General features: G+C 37.5%; 1 pseudogene; it reads right to left on the reverse strand.

The window, feature by feature from the left end:
• Positions 1-13,276: 13,276 nt before the first annotated feature.
• Positions 13,277-14,312, reverse strand: LOC114215341 (glyceraldehyde-3-phosphate dehydrogenase pseudogene; annotated as a pseudogene).
• Between the last annotated feature and the right edge of the window lie 322 nt (positions 14,313-14,634).

Below are 14,634 nucleotides of genomic sequence, written 5' to 3' on the forward strand. Positions count from 1 at the left end.
ATAGACATTGGGGAGGGTATGTGCTATGGTGAGCGCTGTGAATTGTGTAAGACTGTTGAATCACAGACCTGTACCTCTGACACAAATAATACATTATATGTTAAAAAAAAGAAGAAGATAGTAGGAAGGGAAAAATGAAGGGGGGGAAATCGGAGGGGGAGACGAACCATGAGAGTCTCTATGGACTCTGAGAAACAAACTGAGGGTTTTAGAGGGGAGGAGGGTGGGGGGATGGGTTAGCCTGGTGATGAGTATTAAAGAGGACATGTATTGAATGGAGCACTGGGTGTTATATGCAAACAATGAATCATGGAACACTACATCAAAAACTAATGATGTAATGTATGGTGATTAACATAACATAATAAAATTACAAAATGTAAAAAAAATAAAAACTATAGAACAAAATGGGATTGTAAGAGGAAAGAAAATAATGGAAGAGAAGCATTGGTCCTTGAAGTTCATTGCTCCCTGGGAATTGAAGAGAAGGACCAGTAATAGAGGACAGAGCTGATTCCAGCTCCTATCTCCATATAATTCTCATGTGGAGTCAACTGGTTTTCACCTTGGTGACAGGCTTGTGTCCTGATTATGACTGTGCCATTGTACATCTAGCCACAAACTTGGTATATAATAGTTATCAATAGCTTTCTATTGAACGGATGTAGTAAATAACAGCCCCTCTGCCTTTCTCTTCTTATGCATTAACCATTATCTTATCTCATTAACTGTCTGTGAAGCTCATTTATTTGCTAAGACAGTGTAGATACTTTATTTGCAACATCTAATTAATCGTACAACATCCCTTGAGGTAAGCATTATTTATCACACTGTTCCAGATTAGGAAATCGTGACGTGGAGGGGTTTAAAGACTGGTCCAAGGTGATACAACCATTAAATGATAGATCATGGATCCGAGACCTTGTTTGCTTGTCTGCAAAGCCCATGGGACAGCTATATCATTCATATTAGTACTGCTAATGGCAAATTTATCTTTGTAGAGCAAAATAAGATATCATAGAAAGCTCTTATTTACACAGGACAAAAACTTACTAGGCTAGCTAATCAAATAAATAAATAATAACAAGAATTTTATTATAAGAATGCAGAATTATATCCTGAAAACCAATGATTACAGACATGCCTCTCCTCAAGAGAGGCCAAATCAGGAATTTGGAAACCCCAGGATCATTCACTTATAAAGCTTTCAGTCCTGTGGGAATACAGATGTTAATTGAATAATTATACAAATAAATGTAAAACTGTCTTGTGTTAAGTGCATTGAGGAAAAAGTCTATGGTGCTATGAGAAAAATATGATTCAGATTTGCACAGAAGATTTTATGTGCCCTGATCTGAACACTGAAAAGTCATTAGTTAGGATTAAAAGAAGTAAGAAGAACACTGCAATTCAAAATTTTCTTACCTTTCAAGATTCCACTCAAGTTAGTACTTTCAAAAGATCTTTAATCCTCCTAATGTAAATGGCATCCCACCATTATTTGTTCATAACCTGAACTTTTATTTCATGCCACATGAATTTACAATTATTTGTTTACGTGTGTTGATTTCTAAAATATCTATTTCTCCCACTCTACTAGATAATTAATATAAACGTCCAGGCCACATTTGAAAATGTACCTGCCTTAAGGCAATAAGCTGTGACGATAGTGAAAAGTCATGAGTAAAAACATAACTGCCCAGGTGATCAGTGGTGTTCAGGGCTGGAAGGTGCAGTTCACCTTGAATATTTGAAATTTTGAATATTTTTTGAGATTCTACTTGTGAAAGGCATTATGTTAAAGACTTGGGATACATATGTAAACACGGGCATAGGTGCCCTTACAAAGTTCACAATCTAGTAAGAGAAACCAGGTAATACCAAAAGACATTTGTAACTTACATAATATTTCAGAAGATAATTGCTGTGGAGAAAAGGAAAGGGAGCAAAAATAAGAAGTTGCAATAATAAATAAGATTGTTAGGGAAAACCCCTTTGAAAATATGACATTTTACCAAAGAGTTGAAGGAGAGAGGGACATAAGATATGTAGGTGTCTCAGTCCTCAATAAAAGGGGGTTCATGACTTGGAAGATACCCAAAGAGCTTTCCATACAATATTGTGGCTTCTACCCTCCGTTCTTCTCATGCTTCTACTCCTAGGTAATGCCACTTTGCTTTTCTTCTCTTTGCTCATATCCAGATTGCCAACATGGCCACAATGCATTTCAATGTAATACAACAGAAATGATGATGACAATTTTTCAAAAAATATTAAAGCAGTATCAAAGTTTTGCACATTATACAATTTAGTGGTGGACTCTTCTCTTATGAGCTGAATGTGGATTAACTATTGAAACTGTCTCCATCTAATGAATCAGACAAGATGGGAAAATGAGTATAATGTAAACTGGTATATGTCTGTGCTGTTCTATAACAGAAATAAAGAACCAATGAAACTCTAAATATGGTACTAGTTAGTTAACTAGTGTTCTTTCATAAATTTATTCGTTGATAATTTAAGCGAGAAATTAATGTCTACAATGTACTTGGTCCTGGGCTAAGCATAGGAAATACCATGAAAAACAAGGCAGATATGGTTGCCACAGAAACAGAAATAAAATATGTAGTAAGGATGCGGGTATTAAAGAAACATTTGTATTCTCAACTTCGTATCTATGTCTTGGTTCCCAAACTAGATTAGAATCTCCTTCTGGAAGGAGCTGTGTACCTCTGTATCTCAGAAACAGATATGGTGCAGTGATCGCAGTGGCACTAATTCAATTCAAATTATCAATATATAATGTAGAGCTAACACTGACATCAAACCTCATCTAGTTTACGTATCCCCCCACCATGTTTTAGAACTAAAAACACTGAGAAATGTAAAAAGAGTTGATGAAATTGGAGACCTAGGTAGTTTCAGTGTTTGGACTTGAAATGAGAATATCTGGGTGCTATTTCTACCACATCATCCTACTGCACTTGTCTTCCTTCTTTTTCTCCCCATTAAAATGGCTCAGTCAAGGGCGCTTGGGTGGCTCAGTCGTTAAGCGGCTGCCTTCGGCTCAGGTCATGATCCCAGGGTCCTGGGATCGAGCCCTGCATCGGGCTCCCTGCTCAGTGGGAAGCCTGCTTCTCCCTCTCCTGCTCCCCCTGCTTGTGTTCCTGCTCTCGCTGTGTCTCTGTCTCTGTCAAAATAAATAAATAAATAAATAAAAAGACTCAGTCAAGAAATGTATGTGGATGTATATAAATTGCATACACACACACACATACAAACAAACACGATTTAAATAAGCCTTACCTATTATAAACCTTATATATATGTATAATATGAGTAAATAGTATTCTTTTAAAGTTTTTGTCTAAAATCTTACCATCTAGCTGAGACACATTCTCACAGTATCCTCAGTTTAATACCATCCATCCTTCAAATTCCATCCTGGATCTCCAATTCTTTGTAAAGCTCTTCCTGAAATCCTAGCTGACAATATCTCTCTGGAAGTTTATACCTATTACAATTCAAGTAACACCAAGCCTAGTCCCTTGCACATAATCAACATTCAGTAATTAATTCTGAGTTAAATACGTATACAGTTTATTGCCCAATTAGACCATAATTTCCTCAAGGGTAAGAAGCATATCTTATACTAGTTTATTTTCTCCACACTTTCCAGTACAGTTACATAGACATATATGAGACTTTGTAACTGGAAATTACCTTAAGAATAACATAGTGTAGCCTCTTAATTTTACAGAAAACAAAACATATTTTTAACAAAACAAGATTTTTTTCTAGGTAATGGAGCTAGTTAGTTGTGTTGAGATTAAAATTCTGGTTTTATATCATTCTGATATACCATATTGAATTCCTCAATCGAAATTCAATTTGTTGAACTAAACTGAACTTTGTAGTGTGTAAGGTGTAGTCCTACTGAGATGAATTTAAAATATTATTGATAGTATGTATCGGGTTGCAAAGTCAGATATAATAAGTAAAATTGAGATAGGTCTATACCTCATACAACCCACTCAGGTACTTTAAATAGAATAAATATTTGAAAAAATCATGATGACAATGAAGTTAATTGTTCTCACCATGTCAAGACTGGCATTTTTGTTCTGCATCATGAATATCTGACAGTCATCAGCTTGAGTCACCACGCATGACATTTGCTTCTCTTAAATACTATTGTAAAAAAAAAAAAAGTTCAGCCTTATTTCTTTGATATATAAATCAGCATGCTCAAAAATCTTCTCTGAAGCTCTCCAAGCTTGCCTTCAGTTCTTCTTTAGAACTCATGTGACAGGAGTTTGCCAAGAAGAGACATTAGGAAGGATAGGGTAAAAGAACCACAGAATTTAATAAAGGCCAATGCTTTTCTTTTATACATGAGAAATGTAAGCACAGAATGAGAAAGCAAATTCCTTAAGGTTACATAGTTGAAAGTAGAATTGGAAAAAGAACTCAGTCCCTCCCTTCAAGTTTTTTTTTTAAAAGATCATTTATTTATCTAATCTAGAGAGAAAGTGTGAGTGCACATGTACAAGTGGTGGGGAGCGGCAGAGGGAGAATGAGAATCTCAAGCAGACTCCATGCTGAGCACAGAGCCCAATGTGGGGCTTGATCTCATGAACCTGAGATCATGACCTGAGCTGAAACCAAGAGTTGGATGCTTAACTGACTGAATCACAGAGGTTCCCCTCCCTTCAAGTTTTTAATATACAATCCCTCATAGAGATGAAATGAGGAAAAAATATAGGATGATTAAATTACGGTACAGATCTTATTTTATATTTATTTTATATATATTTAGATATACATATTATATATATATCACAATGCTTTAAATAGCCAATAAAATGTTATGTCTTCATTTACTGATAATTAAGTTTTAAATTTCCCACATACTTACCATGTCCTGTATACTTCATTCCTGTGTGTAGATCCAGATTTCCACCTGGTACCATTTTCCTTCTGCCTAAAGTACATCCTTTAACATTTCTGTGGTGCTGTCAGGTAGTGATGAAGACTCTCAGGTTTTGTATTTCTCAAAATGATATTATTTTACCTTGATCGTGAAAAGGTATTTTTGCTGGATATAGGATCTTAGTTAACAGGTTGTTGGTTGTCTTTTTCGTTTTGTTTTGGTTTGGTTTTGGTCAGTACTTTAAAGATGCTGTTCCATTTCCTTCCATTTGTAATTTTCCCAATAAAAGTCTCTGTCTTTTTAATCTTTTCCTCTGTAGGTAATTTGATTTTTCACTGCTTGCGAGATTTATCACTAGTTTTAAGCAATATGATTATGATGTGACTCCGTGGTTGTTTTTTTTTCATATTTCTCTGGGTTTATTAGCTTCTTTAACCAGTAGGTTCATAGTTCTCATAAAATTTGGAAAATATTAGTAATTAAGTCTTCAACTTTTTTTTTGGTCTGTCCATGCTTCTCAATTCTGAGACATCATTACATAAATTTTAGGCTCCTTGAGTTGCCTCATAGCTAATGGATGCTTTCTTAGTTTGCTTTTATTATATTTTATTTCATTTCATTTTATTTTATTTTATTTTATTTTATTTTATTTTATTTTATTTTATTTATTTTATTTTATTTTATTTTATATTTTGTATTTTAAATATGGATAGCTCCATTCTGGATACTTTGTATTTCTATGTCTTTGAGTTATATTTGCATCTGAAGTGTCTAATCTGTTTTTAATCCTACTAAGTATATTTTCCATCTGAGACAATAAATTTTCCATCTTTAGAAGTTCAATTTGGACCATTTTTATATCCTCTCCATCTCTTAACATATCCATACCTTTCATTTAGCTCTTTTAACACATGCAGTATTTATCATAGCAGTTTAACATCCTTGTGTATTAATTTTTTCATCAAAGTCAACTTAGGGTCTGTCTCTATTAACTGATGTTTCTTTTCATTATTGGTCATATGTTCCTGCTTCCTTCCATGTCTGATAATTTCATATTAGATGCCAGACATTGTAAACTTTACATTAGTGTTTGCTGGATTTTTTTTTCTGTTATTGTTTCTTATTTTATCTGTGGTCTTTGTTTTGGTCTGCAGTTAAGTTACATGGTATTATTTAATTTGTTTTGAAATTTTCTTTGAAGTTTGTTTACTGGTTACAGAGCAGCCATTAGTCTACAGCTCATTTGACCTCACTACTGAGGCAATACCCTCTGTGGCCACTGCTCAGTGGTCCATTTGTTAGGACCTCTCCATTCTGTCTGGTGGGAACATGAATTTTTCCTCTTGTGTGAGCAACAGGGATTCATCTATCTGCTCCTTTCTGCTGATTCTTCCTCCAGACTTGGTAGTTTCCTCATGCTTGTGTACTGATCAGTACTCATCTAATGGCTTGCGTGGAAACCTTGGCAGTTTTCTGGAGTCCTCTGTGTCTTCTGCCTCTCAGATTCTAGCCTTTTTACCTCCCCAAACTCAAAACACTGTCTCCTCAAATCAGGTAGATAGGAGGCTCTTGGATTCCTTCTCCCTGTACTGTGGCCAGGAATCTCTCTCCAGGTGGTCAATTAAGATAGTCATAGGGGTCATCTCATTTGTTTACCTTCTTTCAGAGATCACTGCCCTATACTGTCTGTGGTCCACACTGAAAACTAGTGTATCTTAGTTCAGACTGCCATAATAAAGTAGAATAGATGGCGTGGCTTATAAACAGCAGAAACTGATTCCTCATAGTTCTGGAGGCTGAAAGTCTGAGATCAAGGTGGCAGTACAGTGAGGTTCTGGTGAGAAACCTCTTCTGTGTTTTAGACTGTCAAATTATTGTTATATCCTCATATAGTAGCAAATGAGACCACCTTGGGCTATTTATTCCCTTATAAAGGCACCAATTTATCATGGGATCTCCATATCTATGACCTCATCCAAACCTAAGTACCTCCTAAAGGCCCCATCTCCAAGTACCATCATATTAGGGATCAGGCTTTGACATAAAAATCTGGGGCAGAAGGTGGAGCACAAGCATTCAGTACATAGCACATTGTTTCATACATTTTATTCATTTTTATTTACTGAATTCTCTTAATTTTTATGGATGCATAAAATGTTTAGGATTGAATTATATTTTTTTATTTTATTTTATTATGTTATGTTAGTCACCATATATCATTAGTCTTTTTAAATATTTTTTTGTTTAAATCTAGAGAGTAGCCAGCTTAATTTCCAGCAAGTGATGCTTTATTTTTTTTAACTCTCATTCCATAGGCTCTATATATTTATCCTATTAGGTGTGGGTGAGGTATGAATTCCTTTTTTCTTTTCTTCTCCCCCTCCAAATCCCATAGGCACTATTGTATCAGATTGGGAAAGGCTTTTGCAAGGCTACTAGTTGGACATTCTTTTAATCCTGACTTTGATTTGCAACTAGACAAGTTTTAGATGGCATAAAGCATTCATGAAAATGAAGTAGAAGACATAAGGCTGGTCAGGTGGACTGATTCATATTGTTTACAGCCTTTTTGGCTGTGTGAGAGAACTTGGATTATATCTGGTAGAGAGTGGGAATCCAAGAGGTTCCAAAGCAAGGAGGATCTTCTCATTAAACTTATGCATAAGAGGATTAATTTGGCCACAGGATAAAATGAGATGTGGTGATTGGATGCAAGGATGCTTGGACGGTAAAGCTTATTCTAGGCATGAAATAAGGACTAGAATTAGCACTGTGATGTTTTATATACAAATCCCAATTAAATTAAGGGATGAGCTTAATTGACAAGCAGTGAAATTAACACTGAGTCCCCATTACAAATAATGGATGGCTTTGGAGGGAAAAAAATGTTATTCTCTACTGAGGAAGTTGAATTCATATTACTGGGAAGCTCAAAATGAAATGACAGCTTATTTCCCAAAAACCAGGATGTGACATGCACTTCTATCACCTGGATCTGTTCCCTAGAGCAGAGGCTTGCTGGGAAAAGATGGGATGTTTGGCTTTCACAATGCCACTTAGTGGTGCCGAGCTTTTAAGAGGAGCAACATCTCTACACTATTTTTCAGTAATGAATTACTTCTGTATCACTTGCCAACACCTTTCCTTAAACCTACCTGGTACATCACTGAGGGGAAGAACATCAGCTTTACTTTTTCTCCTAAACATTTTATCAGATTGACCTGTGTTTTGTTAAACAGAAGGAGATTAACTAAACTCATTCTTTAAGCTGATGAAAATCATTAGCATGAGGCAAGTAAAGTATTTATGGTTGTGTGGGAAGAAGCATGAGCAGTAGAATCCGTGGGAATTCACACAAGCCACGAGCTCATAGTTGGGTGTTTTTGATAAAAAAATGGAATTGCTTCTTTGGTGCTTTCCCAAGACCATGTCTCAAAAGATGATCACTGTGAAAAAGAAGAGCATGGAGTATTTTCTAAAAGGTAAGGGGAAAATTTTTATGTGGAAATAGAAGGATACCCCATGATTCTCCATAGGTGCACATGCATTTGGGGGAGGATAGGATAATAGGCATATAAGAGATCAGTGTGTGGGACCACTGCAATGATCACTATTAAGCAAGTAGTCCAATATAGGAGAGAGAAGGCTGTAGTAAAAGCTAGGAGAGGATTAAATTGCCAAATGATCACCTGCAGGAGCCTGGACTAATTACCTCACCCCTCAGACCTCACTTTCCTTATCTATAAAATGGGAAAACTGGATTTAATTTGAGCTAAGGTCTCTTTTACTTTTAATTTCTCATGACTCTTTGTTTCATGCACAGGACATTATGTCCTTAACGTGTAAAAGGACATGAGGTCCTTAACATGCTTTGTGGGCTTTGTAGAGCTCAGTAGGGAGGCTTGTGTGTAGATACACTGTGAATGAGTCTCTATGACTTTGTGCATATGAGAGAGAGAGGTGGATTTTCCATTTTTGGTAAGATATACATTTGTTAAGAAATGCTATTTTTGCTGGGTAGTGGAGTTTTACAGAAGGAAATAAATGATTTTTGTCTATTAAAGGAGCAAGAGCAACAACCGCATATTTTTGAGAGCCCCATTAAATGTGTTCTGTTTCTTGCACTGTCTCTGTTCATTTGGATGAGAACTGAAGTGCACAATAAAAGGCTGAATTAAGTGAAGGGCTAAATGAACCAATTAATTCTTTTTTTCTCCAATACAATGAAGGTGCAAGCAGAATGTAGAGTAGCCTGAAGTTGACCCTTGCATTTTTCTTAATGTGACTTTCTCTGAAAGGCACAAAATCCATGGTCCTGCTCCCCTCCAGTCTCAGAACTATATGCATATTCAAAATAAAGTAAAGCGGTTTTGACAATAAAATATAATTTATTTTTAATGAAGTAGCAGTCACATTGAATACATGAATTTCCTCCAGCCCCCTATCTTTGCCTGACATTGGTCTTTAACATTCTCACTCTAAAAAGCTTTAGCGTGAACTTTAAATTTCTCAATGATACTCTCACTTCTAAAGGACATCAACGTAATCCTAAAATTCCTGACACTTTTTCATGAATTTAAGAGACAACAGTAGAGTATATGGATTGCAGTGTATCCATAGACTTTGGATTAAAACAAAGCTGATGTTTACCTGAAGCTTTGTGACCTTGAACAAATTACATAATATCTCTGGCTTCAATTACCTCAACTGCGGAGTGGTACGAAATAATCCTTCCTTAGACAGTTGCCGTAATTATTGCACAAAATAATTCATTCCAAATAATTAACAAAATGTCAACCACATGTAAACACTTAAAGAATGGATGTTGTCATTATTTTCTGCCCCATTCTTGCGAATGTATAATAGAATGACTTCTTCATGGTATCATGTGATAAGTAATTCGCCTCCAAGGCAATAGAAAAATCCAAAGGGACCCTCTAGAACTGATAGTATCAGTCCACTGTGTGTTATTTTACCAGGATTCTCTACCGTTCTTTCACTCTGCAAGCAGACACAAACTCTTGCATAGGCATAATGGGATGTGATTGCCCAAGGACCCAGGCAAGAGGATAGTATGGTGTGGCAGGCTATTCAAATCTCACTTCTCTCCTTTGCCACCAGACACCGAAGTCCTTCCCATCTCATTAACCTCCTCTGAGATTAAAATAATAATAACACCAATCTCAGAATAATTGTGAAGAAGAGATGAACTAATGTAAGTATCTCTTTAAAAAATAACAACAACAACAAAATTGCTTAGTATAAGTGCACTATCCCAGGAACTCCTGTCAGTTCTTATGATACTAACTTTAATCATCATAACAATAGAAGTGTGGTGGAGCTGGCTTGTTCTGTCATGAGAGCTAAACTGTTGCATATTCAAGAATTTTGTGAGCTGCTTGTTGGTAGCTTCTAATAGGCACTGGTAGGAGTGTTTACACCATAGAAATTGGCAGAGGCCACACTACTGAACAACCCTGTGAGGCAGATGCTAATATCAACCTCATTTTACAGCTAAGCACTTAAGAAATAAGCAACTGGTACAAGATTCATAATGAGTGCCAGAGCTGACCTTCAAAGTCTATGCAGTCTGACTTGTCAGTGTATGCACTTAACCTGTATATAATGACCCTATCAGCTTTAAACCCCACAGAGTAAGTGCTCAATAAATGTTAGCTATGATTAACATTGAGAAAAGCATTTCCTTCTCTTCTTTCTCTGTTCTCCCCCATTCTCAAATACTCTCTGGTCTTCATCTTGGGTGTGCAGGAAGGAACAATATTTTGTTATTATTATTATTTCCACAATACATTGAAATCATCAGAAGGAGTTACAGATTTGAATCATCAAGTCTCTTTAGTGTGCATGGGTATCAGTGGAGGGACAGTATAATTGTGTATTGGCTGTTGTCTGAGCTGTTGGGAGCAGGGGTGGACATGGTGTTTGTGACAATGTCCCCCATCCCTGCTGCAAACGATGTCTATAAGGAGGAAGAGAGAACCTCCATTTCACCTTTACTTACCTCCACAGAAGGTTGCTGGGTCTACGCTCCCAGAAGTACGCGGGCTCCAGAAAAACTTAGTAGCGTCATTTCTTCCTTGAGATTACATAATCGGTTGTGGTTTTGGAACTAGATTTCCAACAAATACCAAGGGAGGTAGTGTGACTTAAAATCATAGTAACACTTGTGAGCTGTGGAACCTTTGGGAAGATAAGTATGCTAAGTCTATCTCTTCAACACTAAAATGTTATTAGTGGTAATACCTATTTTTCTGGCTTGAGATCATCCTTGAAGATGATAATGCAATATAAGAGTTGTAAACTAAAAAGTGATATACAAATGTCAAGGCAGTGCTTTTCACAAAGACCATGATGCTACTCTCATATGGAAATCTTCACTGTGTTTCTGATGTCAAGAACCAGAGACAACATCCACAAACAATTACTGAGCACTTGGGTACCAGACTTTGCAATGAGCTGGGAACTCGGGACAAGATGTCCCTCACAAAGTTCTTGATTTCAAAGTATTCATAGATTATAAAGCTAAACAATCACATATAGGTAACTTTAATAAGTGCTGGAATAACCCAGAAAATGGAACAAGTAATTCTTCTCTGAAGTGTTTGGTGTTATTAGAGATAGACGTCAAGTGCCCAGTACAGTAGTACAGGTGTTCTACATAAAAAGACTAGTTAAGCCAAAGTCTAAAGAGTTAAAAGAGCCTAATTTATTTAGGGAAGTAAATTGGCATGAATAGATTGTATAGTTCTTGCTGGATCCATAAAGTTATTCACTTTCAACTTCTGACCCCACTTGCCATTTAATATTTATCTCCCAGGTAGATAACACCATAGTATCCTCTTGCCTGGGTCCTTGGGCAATCACATCCCACTATGCCTATGCAAGAGTTTGTGCCTGCTTGCAGAGTGAAACATGGGAGAGAATCTTGGTAAAATAACCACCACAGTGGACTGCTACTGTCAGTTCTAGAGGGTCCCTTGGGATTTTTCTATTGCCTTGGAGGCAAATTACTTATCACATGATACTATGAAGAAGTCATTCTATTATACAATCGTAAGAATGGGGCAGAAAATAATGACAACATCCATTCTCTAAGTGTTTACATGTGGTTGCCTTGTTAAAGACATTCTTTTTACTTCCAAAGTATCCAGAGGTGGACACATTCAAGATCTGGTGATGCTGGGTTTTTATATATAATAAGGCTTCAATTCCCTCCCTTTTTTTTAATTACAAAAATAATGCAGGCATATATACTCACTATTAAAATATTCAAGCATACACAACATAAAGAAAACATTAAAATCTTCCTCTGATCCCCACTTACAATTTATTTTCCAAAATTCATTGTAGTTAACTCTTGATGGACATTCATCCAGTAGCATCTAGACTTCAGCATGTATCTCTACTTACACACTTAGGACCTGCCTATACATGTGGGTTCTTTCTTGCTCTCAGTTTCTTCCATTCTTTTTATTTAACTACATTTTTTTCCTACAACTTGCTTTTTTTAGCCTAAAAATATATTTTTAGTATCTTTTAAAATATCAGATGTAGGTCTATATTATAATTTTTTCAGATGTTATTTTATTGTAATCAACATCATCACTAGAAAAACACCACATAAACATATTAATGCAAAGAGGCTAAAATAAAAAAGTGAGGCTCTTTTTCCACCTCTTTCCCAACCTCACACTTTTTAAATGTAATTAAATTTCAAATTCTCATATATATATGCAAATGTGTATATTATAAAATTTTATGCACATATATAAAGGTTTTAAACAAATTGAAATATTATTAACAAATTTGTGTGTCTTGCTTAAGAAAAACTAAGAAAAAGAACTTAGAGATCTTTAACTATGACTCCATATAAATAACCATATTGGTTTTCATGACTAATGGTATCCTCGTCATATGAATACCAAGTAATTTGTTTGTCCAGTCTCCTATTGGTAAATTTAGGTTAACTCTGGATCTTTATAATCACAAATATTACTGCATTATATAACCTTCTATACACAAGTCTTCATTCCTGTGTAAATTTGTCAAAGTATATATAAGTTATGTTCCACTAATATTTATTTCCAACATTAGTAAGCCAGTTTATCTATACTTTCTTTTTTTTTTTTTTGGCTGGGTACAGTATACTTTATTGATGGTACATGACAAGGTAGGGCTCCCCAAGCCCCTCCCCTTCTTCAGGGGGTCTGGGATGGAAACGGTGGAGGTCAGGAGATTCTCAGTGTTTTGCGGGATAAGTTGGGGCAGGGACTCCCCAGCAGCTGAGGGCCTCTCTCTTCCTCTTGCTCTTGCTGGGGCTGGTGGTCCAGGGGGCTCTTACTCCTTGGAGGCCATGTGGGCCATAAGGTCCACCACCCGGTTGCTGTAGCCGAATTCATTGTCATACCAGGAAATGAGTTTGACAAAGTGGTCGTTGAGAGCAATGCCAGCCCCGGCATCAAAGGTGGAGGAGTGGGTGTCACTGTTGAAGTCGCAGGAGACGACCTGGTCCTCAGTGTACCCCAGGATGCCCTTGAGGGGGCCCTCTGACGCCTGCTTCACCACCTTCTTGATGTCGTCATATTTGGCAGCTTTCTCCAGGCGGCAGGTCAGATCCACGACAGACACGTTGGGGGTGGGGACACAGAAGGCCATGCCAGTGAGCTTCCCGTTCAGCTCAGGGATGACCTTGCCCACAGCCTTGGCAGCACCAGTGGAAGCAGGGATGATGTTCTGGGCAGCCCCTCGGCCGTCGCGCCACAGCTTCCCAGAGGGACCGTCCACGGTCTTCTGGGTGGCAGTGATGGCATGGACGGTGGTCATGAGTCCCTCCACGATGCCGAAGTTGTCATGGATGACCTTGGCCAGAGGAGCCAAGCAGTTGGTGGTGCAGGAGGCATTGCTGACAATCTTGAGGGAGTTGTCATACTTCTCGTGGTTCACACCCATCACGAACATGGGGGCGTCGGCAGAGGGAGCAGAGATGATGACCCTCTTGGCCCCGCCCTTCAAGTGGGCCCCAGCCTTCTCCATGGTGGTGAAGACCCCAGTGGACTCCACAACATACTCAGCACCAGCATCACCCCACTTGATGTTGGCGGGATCTCGCTCCTGGAAGATGGAGATGGACTTTCCATTGATGACAAGCTTCCCGTTCTCAGCCTTGACTGTACCGTGGAATTTGCCATGGGTGGAATCATACTGGAACATGTAGACCATGTAGTTGAGGTCAATGAAGGGATCATTGATGGCGACAATATCCACTTTGCCAGAGTTAAAAGCAGCCCTGGTGACCAGGCGCCCAATACGGCCAAATCCGTTCACTCCAACCTTCACCATCGTGTCTCAGGGACACGGCTGGCACTGCACCAGAATTCGCGGTTGTCTGTGGAACGGGGAGGAGCAGAGAGCCTATCTATACTTTCTTTAATTCTATACCATGTACTTATTCCTTCATTGAAAATTTTATGAACACCAATTAAGTTTCAGGCATTATTTGGGCATGGGATAGGGGGCAAATAAGGAAACATTACTGCTGAACTTATGGACCCACATTCTATTTGGGAAAAGATGGATAATAAATAAAACAGGTAGAGAAAAGAAGATATGGATTGATAAAAAGATGGGAGGATGGATGGATGGATGGATGATAGATAGATACATAGATACATAGATACATA

Source organism: Eumetopias jubatus, unplaced genomic scaffold, assembly GCF_037043125.1.
Source record: "Eumetopias jubatus isolate StellerSeaLion01/CBP00866 unplaced genomic scaffold, mEumJub1_p1.0 scaffold_13, whole genome shotgun sequence".
Taxonomy (NCBI): Eukaryota; Metazoa; Chordata; class Mammalia; order Carnivora; family Otariidae; genus Eumetopias; species Eumetopias jubatus.